Source organism: Pongo abelii, chromosome 21 (genome assembly GCF_028885655.2).
Source record: "Pongo abelii isolate AG06213 chromosome 21, NHGRI_mPonAbe1-v2.0_pri, whole genome shotgun sequence".
Lineage (NCBI taxonomy): Eukaryota > Metazoa > Chordata > Mammalia > Primates > Hominidae > Pongo > Pongo abelii.
Genome location: NC_072006.2, coordinates 2,756,719 through 2,783,284, shown reverse-complemented (window position 1 = coordinate 2,783,284; position 26,566 = coordinate 2,756,719). Strand labels below are relative to the sequence as shown.

The following is a 26,566-nucleotide window of genomic DNA, read 5'->3' as shown; positions in this document are numbered from 1 at the left end:
CCTTTAAACTCTGAATTAAGATATAGTTGTAATTATTTCATTTCTGTTTTCTGATTTTAGAAAACAAAACGTCTATTGTAAAATACAATGAAATATGATTTTTGTCATGATGTTATAAAAGTAATATATGCTTGCTGTAGAAAAACACTTGCAAATGTGAGGCAAGTACAAGTAAGTAAATTAAAATCATTTATAATCACACAAGACAGAGAAAACCATTGTTACTTTGGTGCACGTCCATATGACTTCTAGGCATTTTTCCTTTTTTAAAAAATAAGATCTTATTGTTCATTTTCCTTTGTAATCTGCATATTTCCCTTGACACTAGAGCATGAACATATTTATATATTATTTAATTTGGTAACAGCTTTCTTAATGTCTGCCTACAATTCCACTATTGACATATATCATGATTATTTAATTTATTCCTTTGGCTGAATACTTACAGTTTATGTTTCAATTTGTTATACTATTGATCAGTACTACAATGAATTTCCTTGTAATATCTGCCTACTTTCATTATAATTTCCTTAGAATAATGCATTAAAAATAAAATTGTTGAATTAAAGGGCTTGAGGACTTTCATGCTTGTGATAAATATGCCAAAGGCTACCAGAAAAGCTGAACCAATGTAAATTATCTGCAAAATACCTTAGAGTGATATTTAACCTCCCCATTGCCAACCACCGGAACTTTTAGTTTTGAAAATAAGGGAAATTTTATGGGTGAAAATAATTATTGTTATAGTACGTATTTCTTTGATTATTGCTGAAATTAATAACTTTCTCATATCTATTTATGTTTGTATTTCTTTCTTTCTTTGGGGGGGTTTACTTGCCCATTCATATCGTTTACCCATATTTCTACTACTCTTTAATTTATAAAGGCTAGTACAGAATAAGGATTTAAAGTTTCTAAAATGTCATCTATTTTGCAAAAATATTCCAGTTTGTTTTGTTTGGACTTGGCAATTGTGAATTGTTTCGTGTAGAAGTATTTTTAAATAATGGTGCTATCAAGTTTGTCTTTACTCTCCTTTAGTAGTTTCTGCCTCTCATTGAATAATCCTGTGTTACCCAATTGATTTAGTATCTTTATTTTATATTAATTAATTAATATTTTGAGATAGGGTCTTGTTCTGTTACCCAAGCTGGAGTGCAGTTGTGAGATTATAGTTTACTGCAACCTCAAACTCCTGGGCTCAAGCGATCCTCCCGCCTTAGCCTCTCGAGCAGCTGGAACTGCAGGCAGGCACCACTACCCACAGCTAATTTTTTGAATTTTTTCTAAAGACAGGGGTCTCACTATATTATCTGGGCTGATTTCAAACTCCCGGCCTCAAGCCATCCTCTTGCCTCAGCCACCTAAATTACTGGGATTACAGGTGTGATTCACTGTGCCTGTGTTATTTTTTTATAGTAATTAGTGTATTTATGAACTTTCTATTCTGTTTTACTGATGAATTGATTTCCATATCAATAGAGTGCTATATTAGTTGTCTTACACTACATTTGAAATTTTGGTTGGCATAATTCCCTCAGCATTTTTTAGTAGTTTCTTCAAAAAATTTCAAATTAACTTGAGTCATTTTCCAAGTTTGAAAAATACCTTCCTAACTTTAACTGAATTTGCAGTAATTTAATTTGGAAAGAACATGTATCTTTAAAATATTATTCCTTCCAGAAATATAGTGCTTCTATTTATTTAAAACTACTTTGGATTGCCTTGAGAGTTTCAATTTAATACAAGAATCCTATACACGTCTTAAGATTTTTTTTAAATATAGGTCTTTTATATTTGAGGTTGAGGTTTTGAATGTCAGCTTCACTAACTTTTGATTACCGGACATAAAAAACTTTCTCATTTTATAAAAGTATTTTAGAAATAATATCCGTGTTGAACTCTTCATTGGGATTAACATTTTAGTTGATCTTGTTTTTTCAGGGTAGACAATCATGTCATATGCAAGTTATAAAATGACATTTCTAATATTTATAGTGCTTAATTCATTTTATTAAGCAGTGTTCAGTAATAGGGATGTGTGTGAATAACTTTGGCTCTTTCCCAATTTAGAGACACAATTTAGAATTTTGTCACATCTTTTTGTTGCCTTATCAGTATGATCACGTGGCTTTCCTCTTTTTATCTGTAGAAGTAATAATTATATGGATATATTTTCCAATAATAAAACATTCTTACATTTCAGAATCAATCTCTATTATGTGGTATTTTTATTATACTGCTAGCTATTATCTAAGGACAACTTCAATCTTAATTACCCAGTAGAATAATTCTGCAACATGCTTTAGAAATGGAATATTTTATGTGAATTACTAGTAAATAATGCACGTTATATTTTTATTCTCTCTAAGCTCCACATATATCTCTAAATGGCTGGAAAAGGCTCTGAATAATATCTCAGACACATACTTTGAAAGATAGCCACATATGGTGCATATATTCAGAAATGTCCAATAAACACTTTAACCCAGAAGGAAGTTACATGAATTTAGGCAACATGGTGCTCTGTTGTCATCTTTGAGGAGACATAACATGTAAAAATCATTATTGAAAAATCAGTACTCATCAGGCATATTCACTATGTGATTCTGAACCCCTCAAATTGGATTCTTACAAGAAGACATATACATTCTAAACACAATATAAAAAACAAAAGGGTTAAGCCAGTAAGCATTATATTCCGGGTGATAGTTAGCATCATGGCAAAAAGAAACACATTCACTCACACTGTCTCTTGAGACACTGATAATCAGCCAAGAGGTCTATTTTTAGTTAAATACTGTTTTTAATCTAGTGATCTTCTACTCTAAAACAATTTATCAACCATTGCCAGATCCACAAAGTCAAAGCAAAGACAATAGAGGCAAAAAAAAAAAATCTGGATATTCAAACACAGAATTTCATGTTCACTAAAGTATGCTTATGCCTTGGAACAGGAGTAGCATTCTGAAATATTATATCCAGCTCTAGGAATAGTATTTAATAGGATGTGGAAATTTCACAGTTGACCTTTAATGTGGTACTGCATTGAGAAGGAAGAAGTTCAAAAAGGGTAAAGTGTTACATTCCATTAGCAGCTGGAAATTTCAGGGAAGAATAAGCAAAATGAACACATGACAGGATTGCAAATTCATGCACCCAGCTAGCCAGTAACAACCAAATTTGACGATCATACACTGCGTATTTCTGTAACACTATTTCTGTAACTCCACCCTGTTCCCTTTTATTATTGTTGTTGTTATTATTATTATTACTTTAACCTTCCGGTTAACTCCTGCATGCTCCTCAAAACTCAACACCTTTAAACCATTTTGGAAAACCATTTGGCAGTATCTATTAAAGCTAGGTATAGGCACTCCCTTTTACCAGCAGTGTCACCAGCTCGTGAGCTGATTGCGTACGTCTTTTTCCCATTCCACCTTCAATCCCACAGATGCCCATAACTCAGCAGTTTCACTCTAAGACACACACCAAGCAGAAATTTTTACATGTGTGCAAGAAAATATGAACCAATGCTATGAACTATGATCCAAAAATGAAAGTATCCAACTGCCCATAGCAGTAGAACGAATAAATGGAACATCCACACAATGGAATATTATACAGCAATGAGAATTACAATCGCATGCAACAATGTGGGATGAATTTTACAAACACCACGTTGAGTGAAAAAATGCAGACACACACACAAAAAGAGTAGATGAGTTTGTTTCATTGAGGTAAAGAATAAAACAGGCACAGCTTATCTATGCTGTTAAAGCCAGGAGATTAGCCTTGGGTAAAAGGCAGCAGAATTCAGGAAGGGAGCAGGGTGGTGGGAAGAGGGTACAGTTAGGGGGATGTGAGGACCTCTGGGATGCAGGAAATGTCCTGTTTCTTAATGTGGTTATCAGACTGCTGGTTATAGGGATGTGCTCATCTTGTAAAAACTCACTGAGCTATACTATTTAGAATAGGGTACCCTTTTAACTGCATTTTATATTTCAAGAAAAGGTAAAGGAAAGAAAAAAAATAATCAACTTAACCAAGTATCAATTTCTAAGGAGGGTTTCCACTATTTTTGAATGCCTGTCTGCCTCATCAAGTTGTCATGAGACTTTAAATAGAAATGTAAACTATATAGAAATTACAAGCACCTTGCCTGGTACACAGTACACTGTTACTAAAAAGGATTCATTCTTATTGTCTTTCTCTGATTTCCTCCTTATCTGTGTTCCATATCCCTTTGTATATCCATTTCTCACTGCACAATAATCATGTTTTTGCTTCATTATTATTCCCATTAGATGACCAGCAGCTTGATGAATGTGACATCTTACTGTATCCACTGGAGCTATCTCAGAGCGGGTATTTGATAAATATTTGATGGGATTGAATAAATGACTGTAACAAAGCTTCATGGTTTTGTGATTAGTAGGATCCCAGGTGATTTGGTGGTCATGCTCTCAATCCATCTAATTGGCCATGTGGTTGAGTTACAGAGGAAGCTGAAAGCTGCCTAGGACCAAGAGTGTGACAGGGCTGAGGCAAGCATCTCCTGGAGTGAGGGAGGGAGCTGATTCTGCAGTGAAAAAATGTATACATATTTCCACTTAGAGCCCAGCCCATAGCATAGTGGCAGATTCACATTGCAATGCCAGCACCAGCTGCTAGAAGGGTATTGGACCATGCCTGCAGAGATTAAAGGTAGGTCAAATCTAGAAAAACATTGTAAGAAGTGCTAAACCAAGAAAGGAGAGAGGACTTAACCATCTTTCCTCCAGTCCAAAACAAGAGAATGCCAATATTAGGACAATTAGAGCTAGGTATGTAAAGACATACCAGGTAACACTGGGCAGAAATGGTGCCCAGCAAGAAGCACAAATACTATAAGGCCCAGACTTTCAGAATGCACGAAGTAGGGGATCAGGCTTCTGAGAGGATTCTAGATAGAAGAAGAGCAAAGCAAACGAGAGACTCCAAAGCTGTTGCAGGCTTGGATGGCAGAGAACTTCCAGTTCTTCTCTACTTGGCTCGAGAAATATGGTAGAGCTAAACAAGGTCACCATCCTATAACATTGCTCTAGTGCCAGGGAACTTACTAGTGAAGAGCAGAGCAGCAGACATCAGAGTTTAGAGCTTTCAAATCAAGAACATCACTGTCTTATAATTTTGCATTTGATTGGTTATAAATGATGGAACCTCAAAATTCTATGTTTATCTTAAGATGCTAATGATGGCTGGAATGGGACCTAAGGAAAGTGTCCAGATGTAGAAAAAAATGAGGAATCTGAAAGCATGATCTTTTCTCTCTCTCTCTCGCTCTCTTTTTTTAAAGAGATGTGCTCTTGCTATGTTGGACAGGATGGAGTGCTGTAGCTTTTCACAGGCACCATGATGGTGCACTACAGCCTTGAACTCCTGGGCTTCAGCAATTTTCCTGCCCTGGCCTCCTGAATAGCAGGGACTACAGATGCACACCACCAAGCCCTGCTGGAACGCATAATCTTTTAGGTTTTTTCCAAATTCTGAAACCGTGTGTTGACAGCTGGCTGAAAAGCTGATAGATCAGCGACTCTGACCCATAGCTAAAAGCTATATAAAATAGTTACATAAGATACAGCTATTTTACATACATATATACAGTATATATAAAATAGCTAATAAAACCGAGCATCACAGGGAGGCTGTTACATCCGATTCATTCCCAGTCCCAGTCTTCATTTTAAGAGGTTGATAATTCTGTCTATCCCTCTACTGTGGATCAGCCAACCAAACCAACTGGCCACGGGAGACACCTACGATCAATGACAGCCCTGCAGGGCTCTCCTGTTTGGTCAGTGGGTTCACTCATGAAATAGAATTAGACTTGGGAATGTGTTGCTTACTGTGCAAAGAAGCAGAATAAAAGAAAGAAGAAACAAAGGATGCAAGGAAAGAAGAAAGGAAACACCTGCTGACAACAGATTTCCTAATCAATCATTCATTCAGCATGTATACCAACATAGTGCCAATTGTGTGCAGGACCTATGTACCGTGCTGTGGTTTGAAGTGTCTCACAGACCTCAAGAGGCTCTCCTTAGAAAACAGATAGTCTAAGGTAGTGGTTCTTATGCATTGGTGATTTTGCTCCCCAGGGAACATGTGACAATATGCAGATATATTTCTGATGGTCACAACTGGGGAGGTTACTGACATCCAGTGAGTAGAGGTTAGGAATGAGACTAAACATTTTACAGCTCACAAGACAGCTGTCTACTTTCCCAAGAAAGAGATATCTTATCTGGCCCCAAATGTCAATAGTGCTGAGGCCGAGAAATGCTGATCTAAATGGAGAGAATAAATCAACAGCAAAAGCATGTGATACATGCATACATAGGCTTCTACCTAAGAAATGAAAGGGGACAGTCTAAATTGTGGCAGGGTTGGAGCATGGGATGGTTTCTAGAAAAACTTTCTGGAGCAGCTGACCATGAGGTAAATTTTGACACAGAGATTAGTTGAAGATTATGGGGAAATGAATGGAAAGAAGGGAATGGAAAAATAGTGGTCAAGGTAAAGAAACAATGGGGGTGATGGTGCACAGGAACTAAATTACATAACTTATTGTGTTAGAGACAAGGGCCAACCTGGGGCACCATGGTTTGGAGGCTTGAGAGGTAGGCAGGGGGTAGTTCTGCTAGATGATGAGATCTCTGGATGTTAAACTAGAGTCTAAATCAGCAATGTGCAATCAAACTTTTTGCGGTTAAGAAAATGTTCTATATCTACACTGTCCAACTCAGTAGCCACCAGCCAGATGCAACAAATGAGTACTTGAAATGTGACTGGCGAGCTGGGAAAATAATTTTTGAATTTTAAATGATTTTTAAACTTTAAGTTTAATTGACATTAAACTTAATGTAAATTAAGTTTAATTAGCTTAAACTGAAATTAACACATGTGGCTAATGCCTACCACTTTAGATAGAGCTGGTCTTGCAAGCTATGGAAAGATTAGTGGTGGGTACAAATATACAGTTAGATAAAAGGAATAAATTCTAATGTTGGACAGCACAGTAGGTTGACTACACCTAACAATGATACATTGTATATATTGTTTATTTCAAAATAGCTAGGAGAGATTTGAAATGTTTCCAATGCACACACACAAAAAAATGATAAATGTTGAAGGTTATGGCTATCCTAAATACCCTGATTTGATTATTACACATTCTAAGCATGTACCAAAAGATCACGTATATCCCATAACCACATGTATCCCAAACATGTACACATATTATGTATCAATTTAAAAGGATTAGTAGGATAGTCTGATTAGATTTGGACTTTAGATTGTCCTAGAAACGTCCCAGAATAGGGCTTCTACTTTTAAAGTACATAGGGGTCACCTAAGGAACTTATTGAATTGCACATTCTGTTTCAAGAGGTTTAGGCCTACTTTGTTTTTTGTTTTTTAGGTTTTTCATTTTGTTTTGTTTTTTGGTTTTTTTTTTTTTTTTTTTTTTTTGCTACAAAGTCTCAACTCTGTTGCCTAGGCTGAAGTGTGGTGATGTGATCATGGCCCACTGCAGGCTTGAATTCCTGGGCTCAAGTGATACTCCCACCTCAGCCTCCAACGTAGCTGGGACTACAAGTGTGTGTCCCCATATCTGGCTAAATTATTTTATTTTATTTTATTTTATTTTATTTTGTAGAGATGGGCTCTCACCATGTTGCCCAGGCTGGTCTCAAACTCCTGGGCTCAAGCGACCCACCCCCACCTTGGCCTCCCAAAGTACTGGGATTACAGGTATGAACCACTGCATCCAGCTCAGATTCTTCATTTCTAGCAAGCTCTCGTGTGAAGTAAGAACTGCTGGCTCATGGACCACTCTGTAAGTAGCAAGGGTCTACAGCAGTACTGTTCAATAAAACTTTCTGCGATGATGGAAATGTTCCATATCTGTGATGTCCAATATAGTTATCACTAGCCATACGTGGCTACTGAACACCCGAAATATGGCTAATGCAATGGGGGAATTGAATTTTTAATGAATTTAAGTTAAACTAATTGAAATTTAACTTTAAACATCTGCATGTTAGTACTGGCTATAGTACTGGACTGTGCGGATCTATATCAGTGCTACCTGAATTATGAACCAAGCTGTTTTAAAATTTCACAGGAAGATAAGAACAGAAACAGAGTAAATATGGGAACTTACAGAGCAAGTTGAGAGAGAATTTTAGTCTATTTAAATAAATAATTGTTTAAATTTTTAAATAATGTTTTAAATATTTTTTAATATTTTGCATGCCTGGGTTTTTCTCATTTAATTTTTCAAATAATTCATTTGTATTATGTTTTATAGTAATATTGGACAGCAATGTATTCAGGAAAAAGCCTGCTCTTCTCCAGGAATAGAAAGATAAATACTGCTTGTTCTCATTCACATACGGAAGCTACAAACATTGATCTCTTAGAAGTAGAGTAGAACAGTGGCTACTACAGGCTGAGAACAGTAGCGGGAAGGGTGCATGGGGGGATTTGTTAAAGGACACAAAATTACAGCTAGATGAAAGGAATGAGTTCTAGTGTTCGATAGCAATGTAGGATGACTGTAGTCAAAAATTATATATATTTTCAAATATATATAAGACAGGATTTTGAGTGTTCCCAACAAAACAAATGGTGAGCTTCTGAGGTGATAGATATGCTAATTACCCTGATTTGATCACTAGACATGTATCAAAACTCACTATGTACCTCATAAATATGTACAATTATTATATGCCAATTAAAAAATTAAAAACTGAAAAACAAGTGGAGAGTTCAGCCTGAGCAACATGAACCTTGTCTCTACAAATAAATAAATAAATAAATACAAAAAAAAATTAGTGGAGCGTGGTGGTGCACATCTGTAATTCCAGTATTCTGTGGGAGGCTGAGGTGAGAGAATCACTTGAGCCAGGGAGGTCAAGGCTGCAGTGAGCTGTGATCATGATCATGCCACTGCACTCCAGCCTGGGTGAAGGACCCAGTCTCAAAAACGAAACAAAACAAAAACCAGAGAGTTTGAAACACTGACCTGGAGGACAAATGCGGGGGTGGGGATGCACAGAGAAGGCAAGGAGACTTGTCAGGAGGCCATTCCAGCAATCCAGATGGATAGACGGATGGCAGGGAACAGAGAGGAAAGTGCAGCTTTGAGGGGAATTAAAAAGATGTGCTCTACAAACTTTGCTGACTGAGTGGGTGTATGAGGTAGTGGGGAGGTGGGTACTTGTATCAATAATCAATGCTGGCCATTTAACCAAACATCCTCCTGCTGGGGTAAAAATTGTATGGGCCAATTGTTATTCATCTTTATTTTATTTTATTTTATTATTTTATTTTATTTTATCTTATCTTATTTATTTACTTATTTTGAGATGGAGTCTCACTTCTGTCGCCAGGGCTGGAGTGCAATGGCACAATCTCGGCTCACTGCAACCTCCCCCACCCAGGTTCAAGCAATTCTCCTGCCTCACCCTCCAGAGTTGGACTTTTATTTTTCATACTTTTTTAAGTCTCCGAAGTTTGTCATTAGACTTTATGAGGGATAGAACCAACTTATTTAGATATGTTCAAATCATTAGAATATATTTAACTAGAATGATCATTTTCATATATCATGAGATATATTTTTGGATAAAATCTGGGAGTCACTCTTGCTTCATCCATGCATCAATAAGTCGTCTCTTTGAGTGGGTTTTCCCAGAAAGTTTGCTAAGCCCATATATTTTATGTGGACTCTTGAGAGCATTCAAATCAGATTGACCATTCCCGAGCTTCAGTCCTAAATTTTTAGATTTGCTTCATTTGAGTCCTATGGGAATTTTTCTTTCTTGATTGCCAAACTGTACATAATGAAATGATATTTTTAAAGCATGGCTGTTTCAACATTAAGCTAAAAAGCAATTTGTAAAAGTGTGGGTTGGTAGGGACGAAGACAGAATTGGAGCTTTGCTGTCAGACAAATAAAATGGACTCACTGAGAGTGGAAGTGGCAAGGCATCGAGCAGCTGCCTGTAATCAGATTTTAATTCAGGGATTGGTTGGTTGGAGTACCTGCTGTGAGGTCAGCAGTGTGCTATGTGTTTGGGCGGACTGAGAGGAAACCAGAGGCTTAATTTCTGTGATCAAAAATCTGCCTGGTTGAGTGGAAGACAAATTTTACATATCAAGTGGCAGTGGGAAACAGGCACCTGGAGTTAATGAAATGCTAAGGTAGACAGGCAAAGCCGCACCATCCTAAGAGTTTGTTTATTGTTTTTGCTTTTCTCTTAAAATTATCTAGAAGCTTCCTCATTCATGACCTAGACTCATTCTGTCCAATGTGGTAGCCTCTAGTCCTGCAATGTGGCTGGTCCAAACTGAGGTGTATTGTAAGGGAAAAATACACACTCTGGGATCCAGACTCTGTACCCATTCCTTCCCCAAAAAAGAAGACAAGGAGAATGTAAAATATCTCAATAAATTTTTATATTGATTACATGTTGAAATGATAATATTTCAGATGTTTTAGGCTAAATAAAAATATTTTAAAAATTAGTTTTACTTGGCCGGGCGCGGTGGCTCACGCCTGTAATCCCAGCACTTTGGGAGGCCAAGAAGGGTGGATCATGAGGTCAGGAGTTCAAGACCAGCCTGGCCAAGATGGTGAACCTCCGTCTCTACTAAAAATACAAAAAATTATCCAGGCGCAGTGGCAGGTGCCTGTAATCTCAGCTACTTGGGAGGCTGAGGCAGGAGAATCGCTGGAACTCAGAGGCTGGAGGTTCCAGTGAGCTGAGATCGTGCCACTGCACTCCAGCCTGGGAGACAGAGTGAGACTTCATCTCAAAAAAAAAAAAAAAAAAAAAAAAAAAAAAAATTAGTTTTACTTGCTCCTTTTTATTTCTCTTTAATTTGGCAACTAGACTATTTCACATTACCTGTTAATTTAAAGGAAGTCACTGCATCAATTCTGGAAGACTGAAACAAGCTATGGAGAAGGAAGTAGGAGGTTATAATATAAAGGAGATAGAGAGGTCCTGGAAACTTCTTCAGGGAAATGCAGAAGATATGAGGAAAGCATCCAACTTTGTATCAGTGATTCTAAAATCATTGCTATAGGCCCCCAGCTTCTCCTCATTCATGTCCTCCAAGCTCAATCTTCCTCCTGGCAGTGTGCTCAATATGACCTGGGCACAATCAAATGGCAAAGGTGAGGGAGGTGACCAGGCAAAGGTGACCTCACAGGGTCCAGCACACTACAGCTAGTGGAGAGAAAGCAACTGGGAGTGCACAAGTACCAAAGGAAGCTGTAGGATTGGTGAACAGAAGTAGGTCTGGGGTTGGGGCCAGAGTTCACAGTGAAAGGTAAGCTTATGGCTTGAAGCAACAGTGAAGATCATCAACAGGGGTCTGAGAATGACCTGCAAAAAACACTTAATTTTCAATAACCACAGAAGACCTGGCTTGACATTAAACAATATAAGAGCCCTCAACCAACCAGTGACAACTGCAAGAATAAGATGGCCCTTCCCATGTGCCTAGACACCATCCTGTGATGGAAGAAACAGAGAGGAAAACCCTTGTACAGGTTACAGATAAGGAGGCAGAAACTTCAGGCTGAAAAAGTTTTAAACATGAAAAGACTGCAAGATATTTAACTGGTAACATCAAATATTTGCTGTGGTCAGCTTAAACAAAGATAAACTTTAAATGAAAAATCATTTAAACAAACACCTAATCGTGTCAGCTGTATTGTTATATCCTTAAAGTCACTGTCCCATCCAACCGGCAAAAGTGAGAACTGAAAGTGAGAACACCTCGGCTTTCTCTGTTTCTTTCAGGGAATTTTTGTAGGTCTCAGTGATGAATTTCTTCAGATGAGCTGAGCTAAAATTGCCCATTGTGCCTGCTACTTGGCAGGTAAATCAAGAGAGCAAAAATAGCAAAAAGTAGACTCTATAATACCAAAGGTGAAAAAGTCGGTGAAGCTAAAAGTTCACTTTCAAAACACAGAGGGGATTCCAAGTATGCCAAGACACAAGATATCAAGAAAGTATAAGACTATCTCAAATTCTAATATTCTAAAATACTATAAGCCTCAACATATTTAATTTGAAAATATGCAGAAAGTTTCTTTCTTCACATGAGCCATAAAGAACTCAAAGATTCAGTTTATATAAATGGGACTCTCCCCCAATTTACAATTAGGCATTTAAAATAATGTATCTTCACACTTCATTCAGACCCTATTGCAAAAAATCCAACTGCAGAAAAAAACAAAACAGAAGAAACAAAACAAAACAAAACAAAAAAACCCTTATGACACAATGGGGAAATGTTGATCCAAGACAGGATATTGAAAACATGTAATTACTGTTAAGTTCATAGATGTGACAAAAAGAATCCTTTTCTTGCTGAGATACTTACTAAAATATTCATGGAGGAAATGATAGGATGTTTGGGGAAAATAATCCATTGCCTTGGGAGCAGCAGAGAATTAAGTCGGTGTTTAGATCAAAGTATTTATGAGTTAAGCATGGTTTTAAAGAAGTGATGGACACATTAAGTTTCACTATACTTTCTCATCTTTTGTGTACATTTGAAATTTTCCATAATGAGTGGTTAAAAAATGAATATCACAAGCATAATGATCTGAAGAAGCCATGACATAAATAAGCACACACTGTGATTCCATGTATATAAAGTTCAAAAGCAGGCGAAACTCATCTAATGAAAGGAAGTCAGAATATTCTACCTTGGTGAGGATGGATAGTGAATAGAAAGAACACACGGAGATTCTAGGGGTGGCATGGTGGGTGGGGGGATGCTGCCAGAAATGTCTTATTTCTTGATCAGGCAATGGTTATGAGGTTGTTCACTTTGTGAAAATTATTTTGAATTATAAACTTTATGATTTGTTCACTTTTCTATATCTTTGTTATAACACCATCAAAAAGTTCTTTAAAAGTTTTTTTTTAAGCTGATATGCTGCGTGATGATTACATAGGTGTCTATTACTATTAAATTCATTAACATTTATGGTTTATACATTTTATGTGTGGTGTATACTTCACAAAAAAAGATTTCAAAATATAGTCTCAATTGCCTCAACCCAGCAAGATCAAGATCACTGTGAACAACCTGAAGTTATTAGACTAATAATCTAGAAGTTATTAGTCAAAAGCAAAATACTTTAATGTTTTGGTCTTGTCTATTCTCAAAATTCAAAGTACTTATTAAAAACCCTGTGGGTACTGAACTGCTAACCCTCTAATCCACCCTTAAAGATAGATACAATTATTTCTAATTTATAGAAAAAGAAATGGTGGTTAAGAAGAGCTCAGAAACTTACCTGATGCTACAGAATTAGTAAGCCAGGACTCAAATCCACATCTACCTGGCTCAGAAGCCTCTGTAATTATTTCCATTTGACCACAATGATTTCCAAAACAAGCACCGAACAAATGTGCAAATTAAGTTACATGTTTATTTTACATTAAGCAGACTGCTTGTTTAAAATGTGGTTTCTGTTTTTAACCAAAATAACTCAAAATGAAAACAATTTGAAACTGTATGCAACTTTATAAGCAACTTTGAAAAATTCCCCTAACCTCACACATGCCAAATCTCACTAAAATTTACCTATTAATTCTATACCTTTTGTGCTTTCTAGAGCATAATTGCTAGTCGCCAAGCAAGCACTGTAGGGGTGAGGCTAATTATCCTACTTGAACTTAAGATATATTTTATTCTGGAAGAATGAGAGTTCTTTGAATCAGGTTGGGGAAATTCATTTTTAAAACTATTAACTATATGCTTCCTTAAAGAAGACGTTTAATCTGCACGCATGTGTTTGAATTGAGTCACTCTTAAGAATGTATGCTCTTTTTGAATTCTACAAGTATTTGGATAGATGTTTACATACCCAAAACACAATCCTTTCCCATGGAATTTAACCAAGATTTTTTGCCCTGGGAAATGAAGAGACCTGGACTTAATTCAACAAAAGCAAATGTGCACAGTAAAACAAGTTTAAGGCTGAATTTCAAAAGTTGAGACACATTACAATCAGTAGTAAGCAGTCATTTTTCTATTTTCTAAGAAAGAAAAAGATTGAGAGAGAAAAAAAAAAACTAAAAGGTCAAAGTTGAGACTCTATCAAGTCCTCAGGCTTGATTGTTCAATTTTGATTCCTCCAAAGGGCTGGCTTGCAGGGTATTATCCAATGTGATGGTAAAAATGAGTCTTCAAGTCTTACTCGGGACAGAGTGATCTTACAGCCTGTTCTAAATAGAGCTGTGAGACAATATAAATGTTCAAAGAAGGCCTGAGTTTTGGCAGTTTATTTGAAGCACAAATTCCCTGAAAGGGCAAGACTCCTTAGCAGGGCAACTATGGCTTCTATAATAGAAATGCAACCAGGTCCTTATATGGGACATACACAGGAAAGCTTATTGATGCTGTGGCAGAAGCAGAATTCCACTTAACAGAGGCACTGCTGCAAGCTACAGTAAAGTTGAAACATTTACCCATCAGTGGAAGTTTGCTTGTTTTAAGTGGACAAAACTGTTCAACTTAGGACAGGCAGTAGACATATGGACATAGGTAATCACTCATGAGTGAAATGATAATTTAGCTAATCAAATACTATTACCATGGCACATTTACAGAAAGGATGACATACACATTTGTTGAATAGCTGTTGTAAAAAAAAATACTGTGTAGTAAAGGATTGAATTTATTTCACAGAGAAGGCTGATGTAATCAAGGTTGAGAAAGCCAGTTTACTTGCATCTGATTACAATATTGAAGACAAATATTGAACAAAATTATTAAAAATAATGTAAAATAGGGCAACATTAAAAAGTCTAACAGCATGTAATTGGAGTCCCAAAAGAAGAGAAGAAAGAGAGTGGGACAAGATATTTGAAGAAATGAACAAAATTTTGCCAAATTTGGTGAAATACATGAATTTACAGACTGAAGAAACTCAGCAAAAAGCAAGTAGAATAAATACAAAGAAATTCATGTTTAGATTCATCATAGTATAAGTGCTGAAAAACAAAAGTAAAGAGAAAATTTTGAATTACTAGAGTAACACAAAATATTACTTAGACGTGAACTGCGAATTTGAGTGATTAATGACAACGGACACAATAAGTTGACAAATATCATAAACGTATTGAAAGGAAACAACTACGTTACCCCAGAATTCCAATATCTAGAAAAAAATATCATTTAGAAATGAAGGAAAAATAGAGACATTTTTAAACAGAATAAAATAAAGAGAACTTTTCTCCAGCAGATCTGTACAATGGCAAATGCTAAAGGAAGCTAGGCTGAAGAGAAGTGAAACTCAGAACTTCAGAAATTAATAACAAGCACTGATAGTGGTAAACATGTGAATAAGGTGTTTTTAAAGATGATTTTCCATCTGAATTTCTTTAAAATACATATTAGCATTGGAAGCAAAATTATAAACACTGTCTTGTTAGGTTCAGAAAGTATGTAGGTGTAATTAGCATACAACCACTATGGAACCAAGAAGCATGTAAATGAGCCTCTTTGCATGATTTCTGCATGATGAGATATAGTATTAAAGCTGTTTTGAAAATATTTATTAAAAGTTCTTGGAAAAATAATGGAAAGTGAAACCTAAATTTCCAGACATTTTGATGTTTTTGCTTCAATTCAGCATAAGTAATTATGCAAAGAGATGTTTGAGGAGTATAGGTAAATGTACAGGGCTATGGAATATGGAGTTTTCAGACCCATTTAAATATTGAAACTCTGTGTAAATTTTAGCTTTGACCTTGAACTTCTCTTCTCTGAATGTTTCTCATATAATACATATTTCGTTAATGCACTTAGGTTGCTATTTGAGATTTTAAACCTAATGAAGAATTATTTATTGACTGGGGACAGAAGAGCCCAGCCTGAGCTCAGAGAGGGCAGTGATAGTGATAGTGTGTGAGAGATGAATCTGACATGTTCATCTCTCAATTAAACACACTGGCAAAGAGCCAGCCTGGAACCTTCTCATGATAACTGAGATTTAAAACCTTGCTTTTATTGTGAAACATACAGAATCTGTAAAGAAATTGTAAGGTTCAAGGACTTTTTCAAGCTCCTCACTTTCAATTTCTTGGTTCTTATTAAATAGTGCCCAAAAGTTGCAGTTACTTAAAAGATTTATTAAAAAAATTGCAATTAGAATGCAAATCAGCCAAGTGAAGTTAATTGACCAGTTTTGGTTATCATCATCATGATGACAAATGCTAATTCAGATGCTCTGACAAAGAGGTGATCGAGCCCTGAATCAAAATGAAAAATGTCACCTTTCTTTTTTTAAGTTCTTGGCTCACAGTCTTGTAAACTAGAGCTATCTGGAACTGAACTATGGTTGCCTCAAGTTACCTAGTCTATAGTAATAATCATTAACATTGAGAAGGTATTATTCCAAGATATATGTATGCATATATTCAAGCTACATATATTATTTCATTTAACCTTCAAGTCAACTAATAGACTGGATACAGCTATCATCACTTGGAGTTTACAGGTGGGAAGTGGAAGATTCCCAACTTCCCAGAGTGTTGCCAGTGATGAAACCATAATCTCATCTGTGTCTCAAAGCCAGTACTTTTAAACCTTAGGCTAACTGCTTCTATTTCCATAAAGGTCTGGCCAATTGTACTGATGCCAGGACACAAGGCAAATTTCCAGAAGCATTATTTCACCTCTCATCCTGTCCTTTTCTTCAGAAGAGGAAAAAAATAATGATCACTTGTATTAGTTTCCTAGGGCTCCCATAACAAAGTATCACAAACTGGGTGACTTTGAACAACAGACATTTATTCTCTCACAGTTCTGGAAGCTGGAAGTCCAAGCTCAAGTTGTCAGCAGGGCCATGTTCCTTCTCTAGGCTCCAGGGAAGAATCCTTCTTTGCCTCTTCCTAGCTTCTGTGGCTCCTGGCAGTCCTTGGCATTCCCTGGCTTGCAGCTGTATCACCCCAATCTCAGCCTCCGCCATCATATGGCCTTCTTCTCTGTGACTCCCCATGTATCATCTCCTCTTCTTATCAGGATGCCACATAGGATTTTGGGTCCATTCTGATCCAATATAACCTCATCTTAACTAATTTTATCTTCAAAAACTATATTCTAAATAAGGTTACATTCTGAGGTTCTAGGTGGATGTGAATTTGCAGGGAACACTAATTCAACCAACTAAACCCCTAGTTAATGCATCATTTCTCTCTGAATAAGCCCCTAATCTGATTCTATTGTTTTTGTGGAATTTAGTAAACCTTGTATTTGATTAGCTCTTTGTGGATTTCAAATGGTTTTATCTGTCTTCTCTCTTTTGATCTTAAAAATGTTATACATAACCTGGGCATGTGATACCAATCTCAGTTTTTGGATGATGATACCAAGATTTTAAGTCATTTCTCAAACTTCAAAACTCAGTTAAGTGACAGATCAGGAAGTAGAATCTAGAATGTATAACTTTAACTCCATTTACATTCCCAAATCCGCCAACCCACAAATAAGGGCTCATTCATTTATCAAAGATGCATTGCATTCTTATTCTATGCCAGGCATTGTTTTAGTTAACAAGAGCACAAAGATATTCAAATTTGACTCCCCATCTGTCAATAGTTTGCAACCCAAAGAAAAAATCACTTATGAAACCCTCACATTATTTAAATGGGCCACATGTACTACTTATAAATAATGATATATCAAATGCATCAATGTGAAAAAATAAGTCTTTAGCATATAACAATTCAAATTCTTATCTATCCCTCTAATAAAGCAACTTTTATTTGTGGGAGAAATGGGTCAAATAACACACATTTGTGTGAGCAAGTGAACTTAACTCTAGAATTGTGTGAGTATGTAAATAGATCTGGACATAAATCTGAGCTGTTGGTTTAGGTGTAGTGACTACTCACTATCAGAAAGACATGAGCTTCTACCTTGTTTGCAAAGGTTTAAAGAGAACTGTCAGTATCTTACATCAACAAACCAGAGCTTGGAAAGCTAACACTATACGAAATCCCTCAGGTTACAGTTCCTGCCCATTTAACAAATGCTTTCCTTATGCAGAGCAGTAGTTCCCTTATAGAGAGCATCTCACCTTCTAACAACTATCCAGGCTCTATAACTCTAACTGACACCTGCCCCAGGGCCTTTGCTTGTAGCGGAGGTTCCCACCCATATCAGTCCCAACACTGCCACTAACAAATATGTATAAGAAAATAAAATGTATTCATCATGTAATCTATCTAGCCACTGATATGATTTCTTAAAAGCCAATATAATACTCTCATTTAAAAATGAAGACGTAAAAGGAAAGCAAGTTATTCTAACAGCATATGCATCTCAATATATTAGTGATTGGTTACAGCTTCACTAGAAAACACAGTGAAGTCTTGAGATGCTTCTACAAATAAGGAGAACCACAATGAGTGTCACACATTGATGGAGGTGCGTTACATTGGGATTCAAATGCTAGGATTGGTGTATCAGTGACATTCTGAAATAGTGAGTAACTCTTGGTAATGTTCTTAACAAAACAAAGGAAGTCATCCCTCAATTTACAAGGCAGTCACAGTCCTGGAAATCCAGTGTAGAATAAAACTCTGAAACTTCTAATTCACAGCTTAATAAAACACTAACACACCTACATATAAGGTGGAATTATATGTAGTTCAGATCGTTTTAAAATGCCTTTTTTGCATCTGCATAAATATCTGCTAGAATATTTGAAACTTGTGCAGGAATGTGCTGGCCCTTTCCCACCATATTCCCCAATCCATGGAACAACCAAAATGCCCACAAAATTCTGAAATATTTTCTAGGGAGTAGCATTGCCCCTTCCTTGAGACTGACTAATTCATGCTCTCTGTTGCTTTTATACACTAGATTTTGTCTACGGGTCTATTTTTATTTGTCAATACCCATAGAGTGCTTACTATGTGCCAAGATATTTTATAAACACTAACTTACTTAGTCTTCAAAATAGCTCTGTGAAGTAGGTATTATTATTACTCCCAGTGTACATTAGAGGTAACTGAGGAATTAAATCACCGGCCCAAAGCCACAGAGCTTGTAAGTGGTGAAAGCTGAAATTTGAACTAGGCAGTCTGGCTCCAGAATCAGTGCTTTTCCGTGTACTAATGCTTCTCACCAGTTGGGGAAAAAAGAGGCAAGTTAGTTATATGAAAACTGTTAGCTCTACCACTGCCTCACTCTATGACCTATCTGAACTCTGAGCATGTGTATTATGCAGGGAAGACCCAAAGCACCTTTAGATACTCCCATCTCTAACACTCTCCCAGAGGATAAAACACTGTCCTTTTAGAAACCATACTTGCAAGAGCATTCCCCACCAATGAAAACAGGGAACACACTTGCCTTGTTCACTGCACATGCCCCTAACATATATAATGGATATATAATGAAGAGCATGAATATTATTAGATAGATGAATGAATAAATGTGAATCAAAAATTCAGTTCAATAGTTAACCCACATGTCTTAGTCCATTTTGTGGTTGCTATAATAGAATACCACAGACTAGGTAATTTATAATAAACAGAGTTTTGTTTCTTATAGTTCTGGAGGCTGGGAAGTCCAAGATCAAGTGCCTGCATCTGGCAAGGGGCTGCTTGATGCATTATCCCATGATGGAAGGTGGAAGGGCAAAAGAGTGCAAGCGGGAGCAAGAACAAGAGCCAGACTCATCCTTTTAATCAGGAACCCACTTCCACAATAACTATCCAACTCCTGCAATAATGGCATTGATTCATTCATAAGGGCAGAGCATGCATGACCTAATCACCTCTGAAAAGCCAACATTGTTGCACTGGGAATTAAATTTCCAATGCACATAAACTTTGGAGGACATATTCAAACCATAGCACCATTCCTTTACAACTTTCCTCAAGATCTTCAGCTCTATGCATCATCCTACTGGAAAAATCACACTGCATTTCATACTTTGGTAAGAAGTCCAAGGTCACTGATATCACAGTCTCACAAAGTCCTTCCTATCACTTTCATCAGATTATTGAACAGCTACACCTCTCTCTCCACCTGGAAGCCTCTGTGCTGCTCTTCCTCTGTCCTCCCTCCTTCCATCCTCAGGGAGAGATGGGGTACTCCATCTCATCTATTTTCTTTCTTCTTCATTCAGTCCCTTGGTTTCTTCTTGAGCTTTCTTCTCTGCGAAGTTATCAATCAGCAGATCTTGGCCTTCAACTCTACCACTTCTTGAGGCTCTGACCCCACGTTTTCACTGCACTTATTACAGAGATCACCTAGGGTTAGAGATCCACCAGCCCTAGACTCTTCATATTTAATGGAGTCTTTACTCAGAACTGTAACACACTTTGGCTTTTGTGTCAAGGTTTCAGATTCTTTTACAAAGGAGATGTGAATAAGGAATGACTGGGGAAATGTTACCTTCAGTAAAGTGGGTTTAAAACAAGGTTTAGGAGAGGTGGACAAAGGCTTCACAGTACCCACTCACCGTCAGATAGACTGAAATCATATAGAGAAGGGGAGTGACAAAGCACCTCAGTCGTGAGCCATGCACAAGAGGACACATTTGGGAGAATGTCCCTGGTCAGGGGGAGAACAGGAGGTATCTGCCACTAGTTGTGGCATGTCAAAGAAGTGGATTGACACCACTACTTTGGTTTTGGTTTGCTCAGGGTTCTGAATGCTCTATAATGAATAGACTTAGAGCTCCATGTACTTGAGTTTCTATATAGGCACTGCAGATGTCAAATATTTTTATGTTCATCTATAGCAAGAGAAATACTCTGAATTTATCCCTCTTATGCTATATCATTTTTGTGTACTCTTATAAGATATCTTTAAATATGAGGATTTGTGGGGCCTTTTATCTGACCTTTTTGAGGGGAAGGATCTTCTACCTCCCAGGAAACTACCTTTGGTTGAGTGGACACCATGAGTCATGATCAGGTTTCTATTTCTACTTAACCATACCCACTTTCTATCTTTACTTAGAATCGTATTTTTAAACTCAAATTCATCTCTGAACTCTGCCTCTGTTTTAGAAGTCCTTTTTAAACTGTGGAGACCAAAACAGAACACAACACATTCTACTTTAGCTTTGTGGAAGAGAATTGCAGAATTCCAGCATGGTTTCAGATTGAGGTTTGTTTCTAGCTTCAGGAGTGAATATTGCAGCCTTGTACTCAGTCTGAGATCCACAATGACCATAGCATTTGAGCTCTCTATGTTTTCTCCATCCTAAAATTTTATATTGCCCAATAGCTTTGCTAAATTCATTCTGTGAATAGAAGTCCATGCACAAAGTATGATGGGTGCTTTCAGTTATAAAGACTCCCTAAGTAAAAAACATACAGTTTACATAAAACTTTGCCAAGGACTCCCAAATATGGCAGTTCTTCAACTGTGAGAGCCTTCCAATTTTTCTGAACTCATGTCCCCATGTCCTATAATCATATAAAATGTCAAAAGGATCCTAAAATATCAGCTAATTTTAACAAACTCCTCAACATCATATAAATAGGCTTTTTAAATGAAAAGCATAAAAAGAAAGAAAGTGCAAAACTGAATTATTGAATGATGTGGGTATCATCAAATTAGGGTATCATCCAATTAACTCTGCAAAAAGTAGATTTCTCTCTTATGATGTGTGTACTGCTCCCTGCTGTGAATTAAATATATATATAAATATATATACATACATATAAAACTTAAATTATGGCAGATTGTCTAATATTTTGCCCTATATCAGCACTTTTCAAAGATCTCTAAGGCTGCCTTCTGAGGCTGATTTACTTGTGCAAGTTTTGGATCTGAGCCCAGAACACTTGGTCTGTATAACCAAAACAATACTGATGGTCACAGAGCACCCAATGAACACAAATTTGTCAAGACTCACAAAAACTCTAAATGTTCACAACCTAGCCTTAGCCTCAAACTAAGACTGTTGTGAGAGAATTCCAAACAAATTGCATAATCTCTGGCTGTCGTACTCCAAGAGGGACAGGGGCTGCGAAATGTCAGCTATTTGAAGGGAAAAAACTGGCCTCTGCCACCTTCCAAAAACATACTATGGCTTCTGATTGGCTGCAATTCAAAGCTGTCCTCTGGCTTGCGAGGTGACATGATGTTGCCATCTCTAATCCCTCAACAGACTACAAAGATGCTCCCCAAGCATCCTAGCTTCAAAGTCTTCCAAGAATCTGTTTGAACTTTTTTTTTTCTCTGTTAGCTACTTAAGTTTTCAGGTTTTTACGGCCTTTTGAGATTAACAAATTGATTCTGAAATTTAAGAAGCAGATACATCTGAGTGGGTGCCTATGGGTTGGCTTTTATTTATAGTGTGGTGGAAGGTGGGAGGAGAAAGGTCTGATGGGAGCTTTCAGAAGGTCAAGAGATCAGAACAACAAAATAATCTTCTCAGTGACCTCAAATTCACATGGTAAACACACAGCTTCTGCATTCAGCCTATCTATGTAAATCAGACTCTGCCCTGAAAAAGGAGCTGTGGAGCTGAGAAGGAAAAGGACTTTTTCAGCCAGTAGCACACAAAGGAATTAGATGCTGGGAAACCTATTTCAGCAATAACTGCACCATTTTCCATTTAGTTTGGCCTTTTCTCTGTCTTGCCCTCCACAGCCACAACACCTCAAGCAAGAAAGTGCAAACAGTCCCCCCAAATAACTTTGGGAGTAGCACTTAGATCCTTTTTATATTTGAGAGTGAAAAAAGAAGGCAAAATAGCACACACCCCCAAAACTATCATCCCAAACTCCACAATTCCTTATGGGCAACTCACAGGCCCCATCAGAGGATACTATCACATGAAAAAAGAATGAGGTGACATTAGGTCTTGAAATAAAAGACATTAGTTCTAAATGGAGGACAAGCAAGTCTGCAAAATGCAGTAGTAGGCATAGTTCAGTAGCCTTTTAATGACTGAAGACACAGCGTATTGGGCTGTTCCATTGCTATGAAGAAATACCTGAGACAGGGTAATTTATAAAGAAAATGTTTAATTGGCTCTGCAGGCGGTACAGAAAGCATAACACAGATGTCTGCTTCTGGGGAGGCCTCAGGAAGGTTACAATCATGGCAGAAGGCAAAGGGGGAGGAGGGGTCTCGCATGGTGGGAGCAGGAGCAAGAGAGAAAGAGCGAGGCGCCACACTTTTAAATAGGCAGATCTCCTGAGAAGTCAATCACTATCGTGAGGACAGCACTAAGGGGATGGTGCTAAACCATTCATGAGAAATCCGCTTCCATGATCCCATCACCTTCCAGCAGGCCCCACCTCCAATACTGGGGATTACAGTTCAACAGGATATTTGTGCAGGGACACAGATCCAAACTATGTTACATAGCTACTTTCATCAGCATATATATAATACCCATTTCTACTCAGTTGTGGTTTGTAAATCAGTCCCAAAGCTGGAAGCTTACATGTAAGACTGCTCTTTACCTCAACCTCCTTTGTTTCACTTTTGCTTTTTAGTCACCTTAATCTGGAGGATTTGTAAAACACATTTTCTATTGTCCCTGCTTTGGTCTAATATTTAAGGATTAAGTATAACAGAACTGTTAGTTGTGATGCTAAATTAGACTAGGACTCTCTGCCCTGTAGGAAAATGACGTTATTTGTATTTCCTTGCTAAATGCTGGAAAGTAACCGCATTACTGGGGAGAACTTCCTCCAAAAGAATCATGAACAATCTGCTTACATGCTTACAATCTGCTTACAACTCATACAAGATAAGCAAGATCTAATTTTTAAATTCTAAGCATTCTTTTTTATATTTCATGACAATCTGTGATAATGCAAACTCAATCATGTTACTCTCATGCAGACACATACACACACACACACACACACACACCACCACCACCCCCATTTCCCCTATTTCCACCTTGCTTAAATTCTTCATTGGCTTCTTATTGCATTTCAGATGTAATAAAAAATGCACAGCAAGGCAAGCTTTATTCTGACCCCTGTTCTGGCTTTACCTTTGACCAAACTTCTCCTTGTGTTCTGGGCTCAGCCACTGGGCCTTATAACTTCAACAACTCTAACTTGCTCTGCTACCTCCTGCTGCAGGGCCTTTGTATGTCTCTGATTTCAAAGCTCTTCCTCCCAGCCCACTTCCTACCCCCATTACTTTGGATAACTAGCTCTTACTCACCTTTGGAGCTAAGTAAGATCACTTCCCAGTGAGCTTTTCCCTGAAGACCCTGGTCACTGCCAGCCACCATCAGACTGAATCATGTCCTTCTGTATTCACCCTTCTCATTTTGGAAAAGCACAGGCATTCCTGCCATTATCTAACTGACATTTTTTTCTTGATCCACTAGACCTTAAGGTTCGCAAAAGCAACTATGAAACATAATGCTCTTGTTTACCACTGTAGCCTTCAGTGTAACACCAGGCCCCCAAAATTCTTGGATGAATTAGTGAACACACTTTTTGTCACCATCAGGCTTTGAGACAATAGAGTTGTGAAGACTCAGAAGGAAACATGGTGTGCAATCTAAAAGGTACATGAAGAGGCTTGAATGAAGTGGCCATTCACAAAGACAGGAGTGGAGGAAGGGAACTCAGGAAGGAAGAAACCTTGTTTTTCTTCATACAGAGTTGCAAAGAAAAAAATATCTACAATGTCAACTTTTGATATAGCTTTCATGGTAGCAAAGGTGAAAATTTAAAAGTTCACATACTATGACTCTGCATTTTCACATATAAATTCTAAAATATGTACTAGAATGTTCTTTGGAAGTCTCTGCATGTGGAGTGCAACTGGAACTTCAAAGTGCTCTAAATGTCCTTCAAGAGGCAAATAAATAATGGTATACTCATGTAAGGGTATATCATTCAGCCATCAGTAGTGAACAATGCTTTTGGCCAAGGTCTGAAATTGTAGAGATGTTTCATCTTTTGTGTTTTATATATCTACGTGGTTTGTGTTTTCTCTAATTTTATATTGCTTTTAAAATTATAAATCTCAGTAACAATTAAGAAGAATCACCATGACTAAACCATTTCATTTTATAAATGGTAACAAAGTGACTCAGAGACATGTTTACTTGAAAAAGGTCACAGAGCAGAAAGAGGAAGTCTGCTGTCAGACTCTTACACCAGGGCTCTTTTCACCCACCATATTTTCTTGATGTCAATTGTATTTAGAATAAAATGCATACAAAATGGTTACACAGTAATTCTGGAAAAAATTGAACAATTACTGTGATGAACTAAAAATTCAAATGCTGTTCTAGACTTAGGAAATTGAGTTCTCATGTATTTATGCTGAAGAAGTTTTGATTTGCTTGAAAATAAAGCAAAACAAAAATCAGGCTTTTCTAATGTACCACTAATGAAGCACCCTTGTGACAATTCTTGAATTTTACTGCAATAAAAATCATAGAAACTAGGAACATCTATCACAAGAAATAAAATACAAATATACAAATATAAATACAGTTCAGTAAATATAAATATATTGGAGAAGTTCCTTGTCCCTGGGTGGGCTGGAATGAAGTTCACTGACATCAGCGCATAATTACTAAAAATAATTCAAACATCAATTAATATTCAAAACAATGACATTCATATTTCAGCTACTTTCAGTTGCTAATAAAGGAAATTAAAAGGCTTATAATATGAAAAGGATATTAATAGCTTAATGAAGATTGACCTAGAAAGCAGATTTTTATTTTAACCCAGGAAAGATTTATAGATAATGAACTGCTTTTAATGATTTATTTTAGGAAAACTGATACACTGGGAGATTTTGCAATCTATTCCAATCATAATTCACAAAAGAACTGCAATAGATGTTAACAGAAATTGAAATGAATACATCTTCTGCTCTAAAACACAAAACTAAGTAAAATTTAAGGAATCTTGGCAACTCAAAACAACAGTCTATATTTTCCTATCTTACTTCATCATCAATATCCATCGTTCTGCATCCTTTCCTTTCTCTGAAGATTTTTATAGACCAATCTATACCCCTACAACTTCATTTGAATGTAATTATATGTAGAGAGTATAAAAGTCCAAATTCAGTAAAATTTGTAAATGCTCATCACTGGCATTTTTCCCATAGTAGCCAACAAACTCTTCCATGTAAATGGTCTAAAATGGTGTTATGCAAATAGAGATAGAAGTATACATAAAGATTTTTCAAGAGAAACATGGGCGTGGAGAGTTTTAAGTGAATGAAATTCCAGCAGGTTTTCAACTTCCCCAAGTCTGATAAGCCTGAGATGTCTGTGGCACTGCTGGCTACTTCTCCTCCTTTCTTATCCACCCTAAACTGGTGTCCTTCTCATCCCTTAAAAAATAAAGCCAAGTCTCTCATCCAACCAGAATCTTGCTAAGGGGCATAATCTCAGGAAGTAGAATCCTCCGGGGCACCAAACGAAGGGATGTAATAAGTTTCTTCCATCCAAGGCACCATAAGCATATAAAGGTGCTTTGGTTTTCCCTGCATCATACACACGCTCAGA

At 37.0% G+C, this 26,566-nt stretch overlaps 1 protein-coding gene across 2 annotated transcripts in view; it reads right to left on the bottom strand.

Annotated features, from left to right (window-relative positions):
• Nucleotides 1-26,566, bottom strand: part of PLCB1 (phospholipase C beta 1) — a 750,426-nt gene that overhangs the window by 641,270 nt on the left and 82,590 nt on the right. The window lies entirely within an intron of this gene.